The sequence below is a fragment of the Gopherus flavomarginatus genome, unplaced genomic scaffold (assembly GCF_025201925.1).
Source record: "Gopherus flavomarginatus isolate rGopFla2 unplaced genomic scaffold, rGopFla2.mat.asm mat_scaffold_43_arrow_ctg1, whole genome shotgun sequence".
In the NCBI taxonomy this organism is placed as follows: Eukaryota; Metazoa; Chordata; order Testudines; family Testudinidae; genus Gopherus; species Gopherus flavomarginatus.
In genome coordinates this window covers 3168311-3188247 of record NW_026115085.1, presented here as the reverse complement: position 1 = coordinate 3188247, position 19937 = coordinate 3168311, and the positions used below count along the sequence as shown (strand labels likewise).

At 51.4% G+C, this 19937-nt stretch overlaps 1 protein-coding gene, 1 long non-coding RNA gene and 1 other non-coding gene across 4 annotated transcripts in view; 2 read left to right on the top strand and 1 right to left on the bottom strand.

Moving 5' to 3' along the window:
• LOC127042431 (zinc finger protein 560-like) overlaps positions 1 to 19937 on the top strand; it is an 816513-nt gene that overhangs the window by 176828 nt on the left and 619748 nt on the right. The gene's annotated exons all lie outside the window — the stretch shown is intronic.
• LOC127042434 (uncharacterized) overlaps positions 1 to 19937 on the top strand; it is a 206901-nt gene that overhangs the window by 123367 nt on the left and 63597 nt on the right. The window lies entirely within an intron of this gene.
• TRNAV-AAC (transfer RNA valine (anticodon AAC)) lies at positions 12263 to 12335 on the bottom strand. Its single transcript has one exon. It is a non-coding gene; the product is annotated as a tRNA-Val (tRNA).

Below are 19937 nucleotides of genomic sequence, written 5' to 3'. Positions count from 1 at the left end.
CAGCTCCTGGGGGCGGGGCTCCAGCACGGAGCGGGGGCGGGGCAGCTCCTGGGGGCGGGGCTCCAGCTCAGAGCGGGGGCGGAGCAGCTCCTGGGGGCGGGGCTCTGGCACAGCCTGGGGGCGGGGCAGCTCCTGGGGGCGGGGCTCTGGCACAGCCCATGGGCAGGGCAGCTCCTGGGGGCGGGGCTCTGGCACATTGTGACACCGAGCCCGGGGTGAACAGCTGCTTTCTGGTTCTCCACGTGCTGCCAGCAGCGCTGGAGCTGCCCGAGCCGCTGTTCTCAGCTGCAGCCAGGATCTGCCCCCGGCCCCGCTGGGATCCAGGTGGGGACAGAGACTGGGGCCCGGGGGTTCCCCTTGGTGTGGCTGGCGGGGGCGGGAGGGGAGAAGCTGGAGCTGCAGGCGGGGGAAGGGCGGTGGGACATTGTGACCCGGAGCCCCCGGGGAATGAGAGGCGCTGGGGGGCAGGAAAGTGACTCTGCCCCAGGGAGCCTGGGAGAAGCCTTGAAGGCGTCTCAGCCCCAGTGGAGCTGCAGGAGGATCCGCCCGCCCGCCCTGCTGGGATGCGGGGGCCGGGGCCCGGCCGTCGTGTGGGGGGGAGGGGCGGACCCCGGGCCAGGCTGGGGGGGGGCGGTGTATTAAATCCCTCCCCATAGCAATGTGCTACTCCCGGGCACTGCGCATACCCAGTAACAGCCGCTGAAGCCGCTGCCCTTCCCCCTGCCCGGACCAGAGGTAACGTTCCGCCGGGCGCTGGGGGCGGGGCTGGAGCGGGGCGGGGAAGTGACAGGGAGCGTGGGAGGGGCGGGCGCAGAGCAGGAAATTGATGGGTAGGGGGGGTCAGGTAGCTGGAGGCAGGGTTCGTGGGGGGCTAAAGGGAACAATCCGGGCTGGGGGGAGGAGCAGGAGTTGAGCTCAGGGTGAGGCGCTGGCAGAGCCCCCCCCTTTGGTGTGAGGGCGGAGGTGTCGAGGGGGGAGGAGAAGCCGGAGTTGCAGGTGGGGGAGGTCACTGGGGTGGGGGTGTAGATCTGTCTCTGTGCAGCCAGGACATTCCCGGGGTGGGAGGGAGGTGAGTTAACTGGATCCTGTCCCTGTTTTTGCCACTTCCTCCCACACACACATTCTCTCAAGCTTTCCCCTTTTCTCTCTCATTATCACACGTGGCTATAAAATCCAGGGAGATTCTCCTCTCCCCTCCGCCAATGATCAGCTCTCTAATTGCCTCTGATTTTCCCTTTTCTCTCCATACTTCTCAAATGTCAATTTAAAATCTCTCCGATGGGGGGTGGATTTTCCCACCCATTTCATCTGCAGCGATTTGTCCTTGTTTGGGTGGGAAATTGTTGCCCTGGGTCATTCCCCAGAACATGGCTCCCTCTGGAGTGGGATGGGATGAGGTTCCCGTTCTCTGCCAGGGCAGGGAAGGGAAGGGAGGAGCACATCCCCCATGGAGACTGCCCAGACCCCATTTCCCAATTCCCCTGCGGCCCCCTTCCATTGTCCAGGGAGCCTTCCAGCTCCCCCCCTGCCCTTAAATCAGCTCCTCAAAGGGCTCTGAGCTGCTCACGTGAATGGTTGCAACGTGGCCGGGGGGCACCATCACATTCTGTTTATGTATTGGACAGTCATATAAAATCCAGTCCAACAGTCCCCCTTTTCCACTAGTTATTTAATAGCAACATCAAATCCCCTCCGATCTTGGTGGTTTTCTCTCATGTTATCAAATATCGTTTGTGACAGGGTTCTCTCTGCGTGTCTCAAAGATTGATATAAAATACCGCAAACATTTGCCCCACTTCTCTCTAGTTTTTTATTTCTAATTGAATATGATGGGTTGTTTCCCAATGTGCTAAGATGCAGCCGCCTCTGGGGTGGATCCATGGTGGCCATTATTTGCTAGTGACAGCCCGTGGATCTTTCTTGCCCTCCAGGCCTTCCATTCTCCTGTTAAAGAAGCACTCCCCAGGCTCCCTCTGCCTGTGTGACTGGCCAGCAGGAGGTGGTGTTAACTTTCTAGCCACTTCTCACACTCTGTGAGGTAACACTTGCAGGGGCAGGGAAGGTGTCTGTGTGGGGAGATTTCAGCTGAAGGGGCATTGTGGTAGGGGGAGGCCTCTGGGTGGCTGGGCAGGGGGTACCCTAGTCAGGTTGGTGGGTTGTGGAGGTTTGGGGTTTTCGGGGGTGGTGGTTCTGATGTGCCCATCCCTGAGGCTATGGGTCCTGGAGGTGGGTATCGCTGGGGGCCTGGTGGCTGCAGAACAGTGGGGGTGGGTGTCTCTTGGGGAGGCGGGACAGAGGGTTAGAGGGAGCCTGGTTCTGTGCCAGGGGCTCTGTCTGTGCTTCCCCCGCTGGTTCCTGGTTTTGTTGCCATGCCCAGTGCACAGAGCTGGGGGAGGGGATCCCTGGCACTAGGTGAGGGCATGCCAGGGAAGCAGAGTGATGGGTCGCACTGTAAAGCATCAGGGGGTCACACTGGGCAGAGGAGAGGGTCCCAGGCAAATGTCAGGGTAGATCGTTCTGGAGGGTGGGGAAGTTCCTAGGCAGGCAGTGAGGGACTGAGTTCCCAGTGGGTAGGGGGTCCCTTGAGGGGGTCCCTGGCTGCTGGTGGCTCTTGGTAGGGGGAACCCTTTGGGATTCCCAACGTGGCAATCATGGTGTGGTGGGGGTTCTCTGGCCGGTGGGGCTTTGAGGGGTATCTGGGGTCCCTGGCCAGGGACTCTGGGGGCTGCGTCCCAGGGAATATCTGATGGGATCCTGGCTGGGGGGTGTCTGGGGCCCCTGGCTGGGGGGTCTGGGCTCTGGGTACTAGGGGGTGTCTGGGGGCTGCTGCTAACCATGATCCTTCTCTCTGGACAACTTGTACCAGAGTCCTGGCTCCTAGTCACCAGGTCACCAAGTCCATTCCCCAGTCACGTGCCCTGTCACTGTGATAACTTTCTGTCCACTTAGCAAACACTGTTAGTGTGAATTCACAGAATTTACTTTTCTCCTCTTTTGAAAACTGCAGGAACTTTCGGTTCCGTTTGGAAAATTTTTGCCCCCAGTCCTTGTCCTAGATCTGCGGGGGTGAGGGAGGTGGGAAGGGAGTCAGCACTGCCACACGATGGTCTTTTCCACAGCGTTCTGAACTCATTCTTTCTGAAATCCGGTGTCATTGAGACCGTTGTTAATCCAGAATCACTGTATGGAAAGACAAGGAGTGATTCCAGATGGACAGTGGGTCAAATGAGATCAGCCATTCTCCCTGTGAGGAGGGGCTCCCATTAGCTGCTCTCCCCAGAGAGCTAAAGGAGGGAAGCTGCTCATACACTCCGTCCCTCTCTGCTCAGGATATTGGGGTTCAGCTTCCTGGGTCAGATGCTGCAGCCTCCATTGTGATCTGGGAGACCAGGCTTGGCAGCTGCTGCTCCCCCAGTGGGGCTCTGTGCTGGGAAGTGACCTTAATTAAAGCTTCTTCTCTGCCCGGCCCAGGGGATGACTTTCTGCAGCTGGTCCTAGCCCCCTAGGGCAGTCCTGGGCCCTGTTACTACTAAATTCTGAGCCAGAGTCTCCAGGTAACTGAAAGACCTCAGGGAATGTCCTAGGGTCTGGCAAGAAAGTGACTCTGCACAAACACCACCACCTCATTTCTCCTCCCATTAGCGGTTGCCAGGAGGAAATCCAGCCATGGGAGAGCAAAGCCCCCAGGAATGGGACTGTCCCAGCCAGAGGGGCAGGGAGAGAGGACAGGGGAAGGAGAGACTGAAAGGGGCAGTGGGAGAAATGAAGGTGGGGGAGAGATTTCCAGCTCTCTAGTCCACCCAGACACATGTATTGCTGCATCCTGGGGCAGAACCACTTTCCAGTGAACAAAACAAGGATCAGACAGAGCAAAAGCCAGTTCCTGACTCCATATTCCCCCTGCTGGGGTGTGGCTGCCGTGGGGTCAGTGTCTGAGGGAATCCCCCACAGTGACTCCTTTGGTTCTGCTCTTATCTAGCCTTGTGTTCAGAGAAGGGGTGAGGGGAGAGAGAAGGGAGGTTAAAAATGTGTCTGTGGACTTAGCCTGGCAGGAGGGGCCAGGTCTAAATCGTAATAAACAGATTGAGCATTTCCCAGCATGAGAGAATCTAGGGTGTCTGTCTGCAGGGAAAGGGCCTGGGGGAATTGTGATGTGAAATTAACTAAAACCGGTTCTGAAACGCCCACAACTGCCCTTCTCCCCCAGACAGGCTGCAGAATGTTTTGCTCCAGCTCATCCCAGCCTGGCGTGGGACAGGGAAGAGAAATGGCTGCAGTGGAGTCAGTCCAGGTAGAGATTATCGGGGGGTTGCTGGTGGGTTCCTGCTGGAGGAAAGGGAGAGCAAATACACCAGAGGTGGGAAGGTTTGCAGAGTCTGGTTTGGAGGTTGGAGCGGGGCAGGAAATTCACAGCGTGGGGAAAGGAGGAGGCCAGGGTGTGGCAGACCTGCTGGGAGTTATTTACTAAGTGGCCTAGATTCTAGGAACAGACCCAGGAGGTTTGGAGGTGGAAATGCCCTAATTTGTGAAGAGAGAAAATAACCCACCTACATGGAGCTAGTCAAACTGACCAGACTCCTAGTGCTGGAGCCTGACCTCATTAACCATCAGCTGCTGTGAGATATAAAGGGGACACCCATGAGTCAGGCTTATTGGAGCTGCCTCTTCCCTTCCTATCCCGCTCCTCACAATGAGGAGGGTGTTGGGCATCCTACCAGCGAGCTCTCCCTGGACCCTGCTAGGGGCTCCATCTCCTGTATCAGTCAGTGGCTAGTAGGGGGGTGATGGATATGCTGGGAGAGATAAGGGGCTCTCTCTTCATCCCCTCACCCTGGCATTTGCTGGATACTCTGAGCCAGGTTGAGGTGGGACTCTCCTGACTATGATCCACCCAGAGCTTCCATTTGATTCACTCTTCTCTGCCACAAATAGTGGGGCAGCAAGTCCTTAGTGTTGGACTCTTACTCTTTCAGGGGCTGGTGACCTTCAAGGAGATGGCTATGTATTTCACCAGGGAAGAGTGGGCTCTGCTGGACCCCACTCAGAGAGCCCTCTACTGGGATGTCATGCAGGAGAACTATGAGACTGTGACCTCGCTGGGTAAGGGTTCCTGTCCCTTCTGTTCTTGGAAGGGGAAATGAAGAGTGAAGGTTCACGCCACCCCCACAATGCCATCTGTACCCTGTCCTGTTTCAGCATCACCCCAATAGGCCAGTGACACACATAATACCAGAGACCCTCCTCTGCTGCAGAACACTTTGGGAACAGAGCACAGGAGCCGTATTGCCAGTGTCAAATATCTCCTGTTTGCTCAAGTGAAACTGGGGGTTAGGTCTGGCATAACTGTCCCATACCCCTAATCATTTTTGTTGCCCTTTTCTGAACCTTTTCCAATTCCAATATTTCTATTTTTGAGATGGGGTGACATGTGCATGCAGTATTCAAGATGTGGGTGTATCATGGATTTATTTGCTGTTTTTACAAATATGATCTATGAGATATTCTGTCATATCTATCACTTTCTTAATTATTTCCTACATTGTTCACTTTTTTTCACTGCTGCTGCACATTGAGTGGATGTTTTCAGAGAACTATCCACAGTGACTCCAAGATCACTCTCTTGAGTGGAAACAACTAATTTAGACCCCATCATTTTGTACTGTATAGTTGGGATTGTGTTTTCCAATGGGCTGCACTATGTGCTATCCTGTCATCTAGTACTGCTAAGATCCTGGATTCAGTAATATCCCTGCCCTTCCTGTTCCCTTTCTCCACCGAACCCCGCCAGCCCATGCTTCCTGTTCCCAGCTTCCCCAGGATTCTCGCACTGTCTCTGAACCTCTCTGTCAGCAAGAAGCAGTGCCAGGGACACTTGCCCTCTGTCTGGAGTCTTCGATTTCTGGGACATGGATTTACTTTCTCTGTGTTGTAAGAGGCTCTGTCATAATGAGTGTCTGTGATGTTACCCAGAGTACAATCTGGACTGTTAAATAGCTGTACCTCAGTCCTCCAGCATGGGGTGCCTTTTCCACTGTTTTCCCGCGAGAACAGCCCCTCTTGGCCAATTAACACACAGTCTCCAGCATGTAACTCACTCCCAGCTACACAGTATTGAGTGCTGCTAGACAGCCACTCATGAATTACACCTCAGGAGAAAACCAGCAAATTCTCAAGTGCCCAACTTTCCCCCAGAAATGTGCATCTTGCACTGTCCAGCACGCTACTGAACGACCCAAGCTCATATGAAGTCTGTCATTTCATCAGCGGAAAATGACATGCACCAGCTTGTTATCCCAAACAGAGTTTCCAACACACTTCAATCCACACATACTGGTTAGATGAACAATAAACCAAGCTTGTTAACTACCAAAAACTAAAACTAGGCCCAGTCCATGAAAGGGGCACTCCCAGGAGAGACTGTACAAAGGCTGGAACATGAAACACCTTTGTAAACCTGAGACAGCTGCATTGGGGACAATGACAGGGAGAATCCCCCAAAGTGACTCCTTTGTTTCTGCTCTTCTCTGGCCTCCGATTGTTCCTTCCAACGTGGAGTACTTTGCACTTGTCTCTACTGAATTTGATCCTATCTACTTCAGATCATTTCTCCCGTTTGTCCAGATCATTTTGAATTTTAATCCAATCCTCCAAAGCACTTACAACCCCTCCCAGCTTGGTGTTGTCCGCAAACTTGATAGGTGTAAGAGAGGGAGACTGTTACTGGGAGGGTTTCCCCATGTGTCAGAGGGTTACACCCTGGTGGGAGGGGGCTAGGCCTGTACTGGAATAAGGTCACTCTGTGCTTCACAGTGTGCTAGAACCTAGAATGTGCATTAGCACGGGAAAAGCTGGGGGGAATCGGCTTGTGGAATGGACAAAAGCCTAGTCTGAATTCTCACACCTTGCCCTTTTCACCCCGGCAGGCCAGAGAATAACATCCATGTTTCGCTGCAGATCATCTCGTCCTCCCAGGGGCAAGGAAATGGCTGCAATGGAGCTGGCTCAGGTAAGAGATTATCAGGGTGGCGGGCTCTGCTTGGAGGTTGAGGAGCAGTAAATGCATAAGAGGGTGGGAATTGTTAGAAGTGGTGGGAAGCAGGAAATATCTCGGGTGGAGAAAGGGAGGGGACAGCATGTGACAAACCTGCTGAGACTTGTGTAGTGTAGGGCGTGATGGGTTGTCACCCCCAGGAGGCAGTTTGTGGAGCTTCTGGGAACTGCTGTGTCCTCTAACCCTCACGCTGGGCTGGCCCTTCTCACACTGCTTTGCTGGAGATTTCGCCAGCCTCTCCAGGGCCTGTTATCACCCAACACAACAGCAGCTGGCGCCATGCAGCCAACTAAGCTACCTGAGTGCGTTACCTAAGCCACTCAAGGACAGATAGAAGACAAGAGCCAATTTCCCACTCCCCAACCTTGCACACTTGCTGTAGTATAAATCCAGAATGATACCATCTTATAGTGCACAGGGATCTCTATAATGCAAGCTCATTAATGTAGTTCCCCTTCCCCTCGATATGGGACAGATGTGCACAAGAAGCTGAGATTTTCCCCAGACACTTCACTCAAAATACGCTGGTTAAGATAAAGCATCAAACAAGTTTATTAACTGGCCAAGAGATGATGTCACACCCCACCTTATGTAGCTTTTCCATATGGTGGGAACCTTTTGTTCCAAACTCAGTTCCTAGTCCAGTTTGTGGAAAAATACAGGTACTAAAATGGAGTTTAGTGTCATGTGGTCTGGTCACAGGCCCTGCTGAGTCATAGTAGCCATGACTCATAGGCTGGCTGAAACATTCACAGGAAGGCTAAGCTCTTCCACAGTCCATTGTCTTTGTTGAGCCATCAGCACTGTCTGGCTTCTTCACTGTTGTACCTGAAAGGCTCATTGTGGGTGTTACCCAGAGTAAGCACATTTGAAATACAGATACAGAGTCAATATCCATAACTTCAGATACGAACATGATATGTGCACACAAATAGGATAATCATATTCAGCAAATCAGAACTTTTCCAGTGACACCACACATGATGCATCTTCTACAAAATAGATCATAATTATGTCCTAATCATATTATAATCATACCACTATGATGAATATGGGGGTGTAGTGTCAGATAGGTCCTAATTTCAAGGCACAGGAGTTGGGAATGGAACTTCCCCTCTTTGTGGAACAGGAAATAACCCTCCAGCCAGGGCTGGGACAACTTCCCAGACTCTCAGCGATGGAGCCTGAATCTACTGACATTTCATTAATTACCACCAACCCCAATCTTTGTGGCAACTGTAAACTTTATCAGTGATGATTTTGTACTCTCTTCTAAGTCATGGATAAGAATGTTAAATAGCACAGGGCCAAGAACCAATCTCTGCAGGAACCTGTTAGAAAGAAATCCACTCGATCATGGTTCCCCATTTACTATCAGAGTTTTGAATCTATTTAATGTATGCCGTGTTTATTTTGTATCATTCTAGTTTTTTTTTAGTAAAAATATTGTGCTAATCAAGTCATGTCCCTTACGGAAGTTTAGGTATATTACACCAATACTATTAGCTGCAACCAAACTTTTGATCTCATCCAATAAGGATATCCCGTTAGTTTGATAGGCTCTATTTTCTCTAAGCCTTTGTTAATGGGCACTACAATTCTGACCTTCTAACTTCTATTCTTTATGATTGACTTCCCCTTTCTTCCATATATTTTATTTGGAGAGTGCTTGGATTCCTACCAGGGAGCCACTATCAGGGTCCAGAGACAGCCCCATCTCCTATATTAAGCTCTGGCTAGTAGCTATGTGATAAATGTGAAGACCCTGCTTCTGTCTGTCAGATGGGAGACACAAAGGTTCTCTCTTTCTACCCTCTGATGCCTCCTGGCTGCTGTAAGCAAGGTGGGTTGGGACTCTGTTAACATGTGCCTCCCAGAGCTTCCATTTCCCTGGTGCTGCTGTTCCATGAATAGTGGGGTTGTGAGTGGGTCAGCAGGTACTGAGTATTGGACTCCTGCTCTTTCAGGGGCCGGTGACCTTCGAGGAGGTGGCTGTGTATTTCTCCAGGGAAGAGGGGACTCTGCTGGACCCCACTCAGAGAGCCCTCTACAGAGATGTCATGCAGGGGAACTATGAGACGATGGTCTTGCTGGGTAAGGATTCCTGTCCCTTCTGTTCTTGGAAGGGGAAATGAAGAGTGAAGGTTCATGCCACCCCCACAATGCCATCTGTACCCTGTCCTGTTTCAGCATCACCCCAATAGGCCAGTAATATACATACTACCAGAGACCCTCCTCTTCTGCAGAACACTTTGGGAACAGAGCACAGGAGCAGCATCACACAATGTCAAATATCTCCTCTTTACTCTAGTAAAACTGGGGTTAGGTCCAGCATAATGAACAGAAGCTTCCTACCCCCAGCCTTCTCTCAAACCCTGAGCCTTCTCTACCCAAACCAGAATGTGCTTGGGGTGTAACAAGCAGGCGGCTGGAGTCAGAGCTGCCAGTCCAGGATTACTTATCATACAGACACTCAGTGCGTCCTTGAACGCTGGCTGGGAGTATCCAGACAGGGGAGCTCCAGCAGCAGAACACTGAATCTCACCCAGGATTACAGATGACACAACTCCTCGCCGATCTGGATTGCACCCCAGCATGTGAAAATGGCCTAGGTTGGTAGTGACATTTCTTGAGACATGGAGAGTCTTGCTCCCATATCACCAGGTGTAATAAAAATAACAGGAAAGGCCAAATATGGAAAACTGATTGTTCAGCTTGCTTTTGACCTGCATCATATTTTGCAGTATATTCCAAATAAGGAAATTAACGTGCAACGTATGTGTCATTGTTTGTGGTTTTAAGCTGTAAAAGGCTTGTGTGATTTTTAGCTCAGGAACAGTATTCCAGTAGCTGTCGCCCCCTGCGTGCTTGTAACCAAGAAAAGAGCCTCAGGCTGAGCTGATTCAAATATTAATCCTGTGGTCGTTTTCCACAACAGCCTCAATAGGTCCCTGTGATGGAATGTAAGGCTACAATCTAGACTACCCACCGTATCGGCGGGTTAAAATCGATTGCTCGGGGATCGATATATGGCGTCTCATCTAGACGCCATATATCGATCCCCGAGCGCGCTTATATCGATTCCGGAACAACACCAACCCCAACGGAGTTGCTGATTTGACAGGGGGAGCCGCGGACATCGATCCCGTGCGGTGAGGATGGGTGAGTAATCCGATCTTAGATATTCAACTTCAGTTACGTTATTCACGTAGCTGAATTTGCGTATCTAAGATCGATTTCCCCCCGTAGTGTAGACCAGCCCTTAATGTCTTCACACCTTCCCCCTGCAGGAGAATGGCTGTTTGACCAGCTGTTTGCCTTGCTGTCTCTGAGGAACTGGTCTGTGGGTGTTCCCCAGAACTGTAACTTTTTCAGTAATATCATACTGTAAAATCTCACAATTTTCCATACAGTGTTACTACACATTTTAACAGGAGGATAATATTCAGTAGGTTATGCATTTTCTAATGATACCTCACAAGCCATTTTCCACTAGCAGGGTCTTCTCTGTTCACAGAATTTCTGATAGTTTGATGTCTGCTGGCACTGGATATCACTATTGTGGCATCTCTCTCTCTGTCTCAGTGAGCACCCGCTGTGGTTGTTGAAAGTCTGTGATGGGATCTATGGGATGCAACTGAACACTGGCACCCCTGAGCCCTTTGTCCCACCACCTGGGCTCCCTCTCACACATGTGATGCTGAGACAAGCTGTGAATCTCTGGCAGATATTGCACTTACACAGACATCCGTAGGTAGGGACACAGCCAACTGAATTACATGAATGCTTCTGCAGCCACTCATAACACTAATGATAGAAAGTCGCCCCCCCTACAGCTCTGCAGCCTTGCACCCCTGGATCATACCATCTTGCCTTAATCAGAAGCCTGATCAGTGTGAGTTTATTACACAGGGTCCACCCCTCCCTCACTGTGAATAGTACATGAACCAGCCTTGTAATGGAGCTGAGATTTCCCAAGAACTTCAAGCAAAATACACCAGTTTAAGTAGAGCATAAAACAGATTTATTAACTACAGAAAGATGGAGTTTTAAGGATTATAAGTGGTAGGAATAAAAGATCAAAGTAAATTACCATGGAAATTAAAGATAAATTCACAATCTAAACTTTACACCTTATTACACTAGGGCGTAGTTCAGTTATGTACACAGGAAGGCTTAATGCTCGAGCTGCTGCACATGCTGGGCAGGCTTAAGGTCGGGCTCCCCATGGCAGGAGAGAAGAAGACTCGGCCCCTGGAGGGGCAGGCTGGGGCTTCCTGGATCCCATTTGCTCACAGCCAGCGCCCTGCCCCCATTCCCAAGTCATCCATGGCGCCCCCAGGTCGGCCAGAATGGAGCAGCAGTTTTCACTGCACTACGTCCACTTATGGCTTACAGGCAACTCCCAGACTCACCACAGTCCACCATCTCGGCCAGAAAGGAGCCCACTCAGCCTCACCATTGCTGCTTTTCCTTCCCCCCAGAACCCCGCTTCTCCTGGGCTGCAAGTAGCCATCCCTGGGATGCCAACAGGCAGCCACAGGGGTCTGTCTCTCAGCAGCCAACCGCACCTCCATGGGTTCAGCCCTCAGAAGGGCAGGTGGGGGTTTCCTGGATCCCAGTTGCTCATAGCCAGCCCAGCCTCCACCTCTAAAACCATCAGTCATGCCCCCAGGTTGGCCATAAAGGAGCCGCCATTCTCCACTTGGACTCAGCTTTGCTTGTTTTCCTTTCACCCAGAACCTCCCTTCTTCTCCTGGGCTGCAAGTAGCCACTCCTGGGAAGCCAAGAGGCAGGCACAGGATTCTACCTCCCAGCAGCCAACCACACCTCCCCAGGCTTTGCAGAATGAAGGGTGGTGCTCTACTAACCCCACTTAACCGCACAGCTTCTTCCCTGCCTTCCTCAGCTCAACTTTCCTCTATTGCCCCATTCCTGCCTCACTTCCTCCTTTGGCCAGTCACGCAAAGGAGCCCAGCAGGAAGTGAGAGCCTCTATAGGCCAACCTCCAACAGCAGAGGTGGCCAAGCCACAAGCCTCCAAATGGTGACTGGCCTAACTACTCTAGGTTCTCCAGCCTGACACCAAGGTGCTTTCTCCACTGCTGTCAGCATCCTCTGTCATGCAGGGGTTGGAGTTATCCCAGGGACAGGCCAATAGGAGGAGTGCCCTTTCTGAATAACAAGGGGATCTGGGAAAAGAAAGCCAGCATGTTTCTGCCTGGTTTTGAACCAGGGACCTTTTGCGTGTTAAGCAAATGTGATAACCACTACACTACAGAAACTCCACCTACTGGGTTGTTGCTCACTCTGGCACAGACCGATGGACAAATCTAGACAATGTGGTGGTAGCCCCTCGATAGGTCAGCTGGCAGGGCAGAGGACTGGAGCCAGCACTCAGGAAGTCGTCCTTACCTCGCCCGTGTGACTCCAGCTTGAGGGAGAGCTTCTTTTTCTTCTCCTTGCTGACAAAGAGCAAGAGAAGAATGAAAGGTCAGGTGGGCCAACTCGGTGCAGAAGCCCATGCTGTCTTTTCCTGCTGCATAGCCTGAAATGAGGGACTCGTGGCAGTTAAAGGAACTGCTGCACTCTCAGAAAACATCCCGCCCGTGCATAAAGGAGGATAGAAGAGCCTGTTAGTCTAGCACGCTCTCAGCTGAACTGTTTCAGCATCTGCTAGGTTTCTTTTTGGCCTGTTACTTTTCTGTCTGGGATGTTGTTGTCAGCTGTGGCACAGAAAAAGGACGTCATTGCGAGCTGCCCATGAAGATAAGATTAACTTTTGCCTTCCTTGCTCGGCTTTACTTGCTTCCTCACCCTATTCCTGCCTTAGTTCCTGTGTTACCTGAAGGCAACGGGGGCCCAGCAGTACGAAGAGGAAGTTAGACAGCTAGACCCTGGTGGCAAAAGTTCTGCCACCGCTTGCCACCCCACTCTCTTCTCCCAGCTTCACATATTGACCGCCAGGGACTTGGTGCCCAGCAGCGCAACGGAAGGCAGTGGACAGAGCCACCCTCGCCTTGAAGCTCTGGCTCATTAAACCGTATCTTCAGTCGCTGATGGCCAATGAGAGACCAACAGCGCTTGCCATTTTAGCACTTGAAAATGCCATTGGTCAGTCACTGGATCTCTTTAATGCTGTTACATAACAAATGAAAATAGAATCTCAGTGTGACATTCTGTACCTTTGGGGGAGTGTGCTGTAACCCCCATATTCCTCATTTTCATATAATCGTGATCTTATATACAGAGCATGCCTTGTAAGGTATCAGGGGAAAGGATATGATCTGCTGAAAGTCATTTCTCTACCCATAGATGTTTACCATTCATGCATATGAAGTTATGAGAATTGTGCAGTGTGGTTATCACTATGCTGTAAGGTGGGGGAGTCAGCCAAATATTAGCTCCCCAGTGACAACAGCAAGGAAAGTAACCAACACCCGGACAGGGTGTCAAACAACCCATCAACAGCCATTGTTCAGCAAGGGAGCTACAGTGCAATCACTTACCTGCAAGAGGACACCCCAGGGGAATTGCTCAGACTTGCTTGGAGAGACGCAGTGATGCTCACCTGACTCTGAAGGGGGAGCAAAGCCAAGAGGGAAGAAAGGACATGATAAAAGCAGAGACATTTGCCATGCTTTGTCTCTCTCGTCCACCTACATCTACAGACACCCCCACACCAAGCAACTGAAGCGCTGACGAAAGAGGAGAGCCTGGCTGAAAAGCCACCAGCCGGCCTGTGGTGAGAAGCATCTAAGTTTGTAAGGACATTGAAAGGGTTAAGATCAGCTTAGAGTGCATTTTGCTTTTATTTCACAAAAACAACGAGGAGTCCGGTGACACCTTAAGAACTAACAGATTTATTTGGACACAAGCATTCGTGGATAAAAAGCCCTCTTCTTCAGATGCATGGAGTGAAAATTGCAGATAGAGGCATAAATATATATTGGAACATGATGTAAAGGGAGTTACCATACAAGGGGAGAACCAGTGTTGAAGGCTAATTCAGTCAGGGTGGATGTGGCTCTCTCCAAGTAATTGACAGGGAGGTGTCAATACCAAGAGAGGGAAAATTGCTTTTGTAGTGAGCCAGTCACCCCCAGTCCCTCTTCAAGCTCAAATTAATGGTGTTAAGTTTGCAGATCAGTTGTAACTCTGCAATTTCTCTTTGAAGTCTGTTTTTGAAGTTTTTTGAATGGCTTCTTTTAAATGGCTACTTTGAATGGCTACGTTTAATTGTGTTATTGAATATGAACATATAAACGTGTTATGGAAGTCCCATGTGGTCTAGTGGTTAGGATTCTTGGCTTTCACCCATACAGCCTGGGTTCAATTCCCCACACAGGAACAATACAGAGCTTCTCCTTGGAGGGGAGGCAAGAAACAAAAAGAATAGGAAGGGATCCTGCCAGCAGCAGAGCTGGATAGAGTTGGGAGCAGTACTGGATTTGACATGGTGCCATAGTGCTAGGCCCAAGCTCTGAAGGGACCTGTAACAGTAACTTCCTCCCCTCTGCAGAAAGGGAGCCTCAGAGCAGCCTGGATATTCAGTAGGGGAGCTGAGACCCCATAGGGCCCTGGGAGCTGTAGTTCCTTGACCAGCTCCTTGCCTTGGAGCAGAGAAGGAACATTTCCCAGCATCCCCTTGGCTGCTATCAACAGGAAAGGGAGGGGGGAAGCTGTGAGACTCCATGTGCTGCAGCGTGCTGGGGCTGGGGGGCTGGCTGGCTGCCTGCTAGAAGGGGGTGCCACCTGTGAGTAGGGAAGAGGTGTGACCAAGGAGTAGAAGGCTTTGGCCCAGGTAGCACCCTCAGAAGACTTCCCCAGACAGGCTTAGGGATGCTGGTGTGACCTCGCGTGGCAGCTCCCAAAGATGGAACTGGGTGGACTAACTGGACAGGGCCCCTCTCTATCTGAAGCTGGGCAAGGGAGGTATGTGGATCCCACCAGAAGGTAAAATGGTAAGTAAGGAAGGGGAGGCTCTACTGGACCTGGACAGCTTCAGATACAGGACAGGAGGATTTCCACTTCTGAGCCATGAAAATAGAAATTGACTTTTCCTTTCCAGATGTATCTAATATTCATAAAGGGAATCTAGCCCCTGCCTTCCAGATCTGAACACCTCAAAATCAGGAGTGCTCAAGCTCAATTTGGGCAGCTGTTACTTCATTTCTCCCAAATCAAATATGCTGATCCACTGTCATTTACTGTAGAAAAAGTAGGAGAAAATTGAGCAACAAACGTTGGGGTCTTCACAGTGCTAACGAGGGCTGGAATTGCTATTTTCAACAGCCATTACACTTTTTTTTTTAGTTTTGTTTGTTTAAAAGGAAGACAGTGATATTGCACTGGCAAATTCCCCATAGAAACAAAGAATGGAACAAAAGAATAATAAAGGCACCTCAACTTTCCTCATTTATGTAGGACGGTCTTATTAGATGGATCCAGACATCTTCCAATCACAGAAGCTGATAATTGTTCCACTTTACTGCAGTTCTGTAACCATGCAGGAACCTAGAGGAGGAAAGTGCCTAACTCCAGAGTCTGCAGCTGCCTAGGGCCAGTGCTGAGGATTTAGAGTCCCTAGTGCTGCCCTTGCAAGGTTCAAGCATGCTCAGCCTTGGCATTGCCTCCGCTCCTGCGGCTAGTAGCTGCAGCTGTCTAAGGCTGGCCTCTGGCAGTTGCCCCATGGCTGTAGCTAGAGAAACTACAAGTGGCTCTATGACTCCTGGGGCCATTAAGCTAGAGCTCCTAAAGACACTGGAGTTAACCTCAAGGAACAGAGGTCACCAGTAGGAAAGGAATGTCGGGGGAGCAGGGAAGGCGGGAGCAGGTCAGGCTTGCAGAGGGAGCTTCCAGCTGGTTGGGAGCATGTCCAAAGTAGAAAGGAAACAAGTATGGGGAGAGGTGGTGGTGACCAGGTAGCAGACTAGCATGTAGATGGGAGCAGAGGGAGAGACGCTGGTGTCTTCAGATTCCCAAGGGCTAAGTCCTCACTTTGGGGAAATGGTGTTTGCAGGTGGCTTGCTCACATGGCAGGATGGGGGCTGAGGGAGGGATCTGTCAGAAATGATCAGGTGTCTGCTGGCTTTAGGACTTTGAGCTGAGACTAGGACCACATGCAGTGACTGGTGACATGGGGGGTACTGGAGACGTGGCTAGAGAAGGTCTGAATGAGGAAAGAGATAAATCTGTGGGGAGTTTCCTTGGTCACTATGAAAGTTCTGCTCACTGTGGACACTGGTAAACCCACATGGGTGTACAGCTCAATAAGAAAACCCGCGGGCTGAGGGAGCTGTGTATGGCAATGAATATAGTCATGGAGAGGTGTGTGATCAAAATGAAAAATGTCTCTGAGGTTCAGTACCGGGTATACGAAGGCACCAATGGCACTGCCCCACCAGGCCCACACTCGGAGCCCACAGTTACTACACTGGGGCCCCCAAATATGTTTGGTGCCAGGGCCAACAAAAGGTTAATCCAGCCCTGACTGCCTGAGCACTATTTCAGCCTCACATTTTTGGGTGGAACTCCCACAGTGAGAGCTGCAGAGCACTCCCCCGCAACACACACGCACACACTCGTCCTGGTGTTGGGAGGGGAACAGGAGAAAGGACAAAAGAAGAGATGAAGAGAAAGAAGGGAGGGACAGGTGGATGGAGGAAAAGGTGAAACACAAAGGACAAACCCTAATGTCCCCATGATTCTAAGGGACAAAATCCCAGGTGCGGAATAAAATTCTGCCTCCTTAAGCTCATGTTTTCCATGCCTAGAATTCAACTCTCACCAGATGGATCAGACTGAACAGGTTTCACACCTCCAGGAGGCTCTTACCTTCTAAAGAGGGACGGCTGTTTTCTAGTAAAATCACTACAAGGAAAGGAGAAAACTGGAAAGAGGTTTCTCCTGGCGCTCACGTCCATGAACCCGAATACTCTCTCAGTCCTCAGACAGAGACCTGGAGAAGGAGACTTGCTGAAGCAAAGCCACAGGGGTCTCTGAGGTTTCCCTAGCCCCTGGCCCCTGACTGATGTCAGGATCTCTCTGTGAGGTCACCACCTGCTCACCAATAGTCTTTGACCAATAGTGTGAGGTCCTGCAAAAGGCCTTTGTGATGTCACTGCCACACCCCGCCCTTGCTGTGCCAATGTCCTGCCCCTGGCCAGGCACTTTGGAGCTTTGAGCTACTCCCTGTGGATCACCTCACTCAAGGAGCTTTTCTGTAGAGCATCCTCAGATGTCTAAGCACACGAGTGCCATGGCAATGAACTGACACACATGGCACCAAGAGGAGATCATTAGTAGACTAACCTATAGGAGAAGGACACCCCAGCATTAGTAGGGGAGAAATCCCTACTGAACATGCATTACACCTAGCAGCCCCTGCGTGGGGTCGGGCAGGGGCTGCGGAGGGGGGAGACCTGGGAAAGGGATGGATGGAAAATGTCTGTGCAGCCGAGACATGGCCGGGGGGCGAGGGGAGAAGAGCAGGTGACCCCTGAGGAGCGGGGAGAAAAAGGGAGGGCTGAGATCCCCTCGGAATTACCACTGCCACCTCCGTGGAGATCCCCCTCCTCTCCTGTCCTGCCCCCTTTCTCCCTAGAGAGCAACAAGCAACATCCAGGCTGACACCCCCCTTCCCTCAAACCCCTGAGAAGTTCCCTGTTCCCCTCCCCCCATTGTGCCCCATTTTCTCTCCCCTTTGCCAATGGCCAGTTCAGATCTCAGGTTTGGGGTGTTTCTCCCCATTTTCACCTGCAGTGATTTGTCCTTGTGTAGGTGGGAAATGGTTCCCCCGAGTGATTTCTGAACTGGGCAGAGGCTGGGGGGGGCCTGAGACAGGGACACCTCTGGGTTGGGCTGGGGGGGCCACTCTCTGCTGGCAACAGGGCGTGGGAAGGGCCAGGAAGGGGAGGGGGGAGCAAGTGTCCCCCATAGAGAGGGTCCAGCCCCAGGCTGCTACCAGTAGCACATTCCTATCCTGGCCGGGGTGGGGGGGGCTTTCTCCAGCTGGGACCTGCCCCCTAGGCAGCCCCAGGCTCTGACCGCACCAGCCCCGCCTGGAGCCCCCAGTGAGTGAGAGACCCCGGAGGGGGAGGGGGAGGGAGCACTGGGCCCTGACAGGAAAGTGACTCTCTCCCCTCAGATCTTGGTGTTTTCCTCTCATGTTATCAAATATGCAGTTTGTGACATAATTTCTTTGCAAATCTCAAAGATTCAAATAAAATAACCTAAACATTTGCCCCACTTCTCTCTAGTTGTCTATTTCTAATTGAATATGCCCTGAGATTTTCCTGTCTCTAATTATAAAATAATAAGAAAATCTCAGATTTACACCTTTTCTCAGATTATTGAACACAAAATGTTTGCAAATGTTGCCCATTTCCTCTTTATTCATTTACCAAGTATTCATGTGAAACACTCAGATTTTACCTCCTATCAACAACTGATATAAAATCCCTCTGATTTTCCACTTTCCTTTCTATAATTTGCAAAATGGATCCAAAATCTCTGATTTCCACCCTTTGTCTTTCATTTCTGAACACTGATCTGAAAGCTCAGGTTTTCCCTCTGTGTCATTATCAAATGTCAATTAACAATCCTCTCAAGTTTTGTGCTGTTCCTTATGTTTCTAAATCCCAAAAACTTCTTCCTTCGGGGGAACCTGTTGCCCTGAGTCGCTCTCCGTTCTGGATGTTGCAGGGGATTACATTTCCCAGTGATTGTCTTTCCCCTCTCCTTTGAGGATCATTTGTTCCCTCTTTTAGCTCTGTTAGATATTTGCCAAAGAAAGAGACCAGCCTGATATTTAATACACATCAAAGCCAGAGGCCTCCCCCTGTTTGGGGATCAGTGGTTCGCAGCTGGTAGTGGGAGAGTTGGCTGGCCCCTTTTCTTTTCTCCAGCTGGCACAGGATGAGGGGGTCACTCTGAGTGCAGCATGTCTTGAGAAGTATCCCAAACCACAAGACAAATGGTCTCTGTGAAGGGTTGCTTCCCACAGTGCTAAGATGTAGCCACCTCTGGCAGGATCCATGGTGGCTACTATTTGCTAGTGACAGGCCACGGAAATTTCTTACCTATTTTGCCCCTCCATGCCAGGCCTGTACAACATACGGCCCACGGGCAACGTGCGGCCCGTGAAGTCTCACTGTGCGTCCCGCAGCCGGGAATCAAAGGGCTCTGGGCTGCCCATAGCCGCGGGGAATCCAAACCCCTTTAAAGTTCAGCCGCGGCCGGGATTCAAAAGGTTCTGAGCTGCCCGCAGCCGCAGGGAGCCCAGAGCTCTTTAAATCTCAGCCGCAGCCAGGATTTATAGGGCTCTGGGCAGGCGGGCGGGGAGCTCAGAGCTCTTTAAATCCCAGCCACCAGGGCCGGCTTTAGGCCAATTTAACCAATTCCCTTGAATCGGCCTCGCTCCTAAGAGGACCCCGCACCCAAGCCCCAGTACCAGCAAAAGCCAGTGCGCTGTACCAGGGTGGCCCAGTTTCCCCAGGGGGCAATTTAAAAGGCCTGGGGCTCCCAGCAGGGGCTGGAAGCCCAGGCCCTTTAAATTGCCACTAGAGCCCTGCTGCTGGAGCCCTGGGGTATGGCTGCGGGGCTCTGGGGGCTATTTAAAAAGTCCAGGACTCCCATTGCTTCTACCTCAATGGCCCTTTAAATAGCCACTGGAGCCCCGCCGCTTCCCCAGGGTTCCCGCGGCTATTTACAGAGCTGGGGCAGTGGAAGCAGGGGCGCCTCGGGCCCTTGAAATAGCCCCCAAGCCCCAGGCTGCTGCTGCTACCCTAGTGGGAGAGGGGGGAGGAGGAGGAGGAGAAGGAGGCACTCACCATAGAGGATGGGCTGTACCCCCTGTACCTGCACCCCCTGCCCTGCCTGCAGCC